This window comes from Frankliniella occidentalis, unplaced genomic scaffold, assembly GCF_000697945.3.
Source record: "Frankliniella occidentalis isolate FOCC.00 unplaced genomic scaffold, Focc_3.1 Scaffold174, whole genome shotgun sequence".
NCBI classification, from domain to species: domain Eukaryota; kingdom Metazoa; phylum Arthropoda; class Insecta; order Thysanoptera; family Thripidae; genus Frankliniella; species Frankliniella occidentalis.
The window spans coordinates 287,457-288,524 of record NW_026267300.1 but is presented as its reverse complement, the minus strand read 5'-3'; the positions used below and the strand labels follow the sequence as shown (position 1 = coordinate 288,524).

Here is a 1,068-nt window from a genome sequence, read left to right as displayed (position 1 = left end):
CCCCCTCCCCCTTTTCTACCATCTCTCTCCCGCCTCCGCCGGTATCACTGCGTCCCCGCCGAATAAAAACAGCAAACTGCTTTTATGGCGGCTCCCGGCCCCACACCCTTTGGAGCGCCCCTCCCCGTCCCTCCGGAGGTGGCGGCGGCGTGGCCCTTTGGAGGCCCCTCGGGAGGGGAGGAGGGGTCGTAATGATAAGGGCGTTATCAATCAGGATTGTCGTCTCGGCTCATCGCCATAATGGTCGTGAGGAAATATGGGCGGTATCCTTCCACTCCACGGCCCGGCGGCTCCGGCAGCGGGCGCGCGCGGGGATAGGCAGCCGTTGTCCCCCGGCGCGGCGGCGGCGCGGACCAGACCGACTCGAATCCACACAAAGTACCCTGCGCGTCTCCACGGCGGCAGCGGAAGACCGCCGTTGAGCGGTGAGTGCTTCGTGCGGAAGAGGACGCTGAGTGAACAGGTAACGGTCGGGCAGCGAACGGGTTGGTGCTGGTCGAGATTCCACGCCACCGCCATCCTGTCTATGCCGCCTTCCACCACGCCCCCTGCCCCCTTCTTTTCCACTCCACTCTCTTCAGGAAACTCCATTTGTCCGACGTGAGGACGACGACGACGACCGGGGGATGGAGGAATGTGAGCGCGACGATCGGACGTTCGGTGGCGAGCAGTTCCAGTGAGAAACAGCACTTGAATCGACATCGAAATCGTCTTGGAACCAACGCCGGAACTGAGGAATCGACGTCGAAAACGATAGCGATTCAAAATGTATTCCTCAGTGAAAGTGCGATCTTCACTTTCTTTTTAAACTATCCGAGTGCGGCGGTCATTGCCCTGCAACATACCCGATTTTAATTTGTAGACGTTGTAGTATTTATAGTCATCTGCCTACTGCGAGGCCTACTGCATCCGAGTTCACTTGCTTTACGTCGCACTTTGTGAACCCCGAGGTGAACCCCCACCGAACTGCATTTCCGATACCCCCTCCCCCTCCTCCCCCTCGTCTCCCTATCTCTGCAAAGCCAGTTGTCCAGTAGCTCTTTGCCTCGTTTGTGTGTTCTCCTCACC

General features: G+C 59.0%; 1 protein-coding gene across 1 annotated transcript in view; it reads left to right on the top strand.

Annotated features, from left to right (window-relative positions):
- LOC113201857 (uncharacterized) overlaps positions 1-1,068 on the top strand; it is a 13,601-nt gene that overhangs the window by 9,566 nt on the left and 2,967 nt on the right. The window lies entirely within an intron of this gene.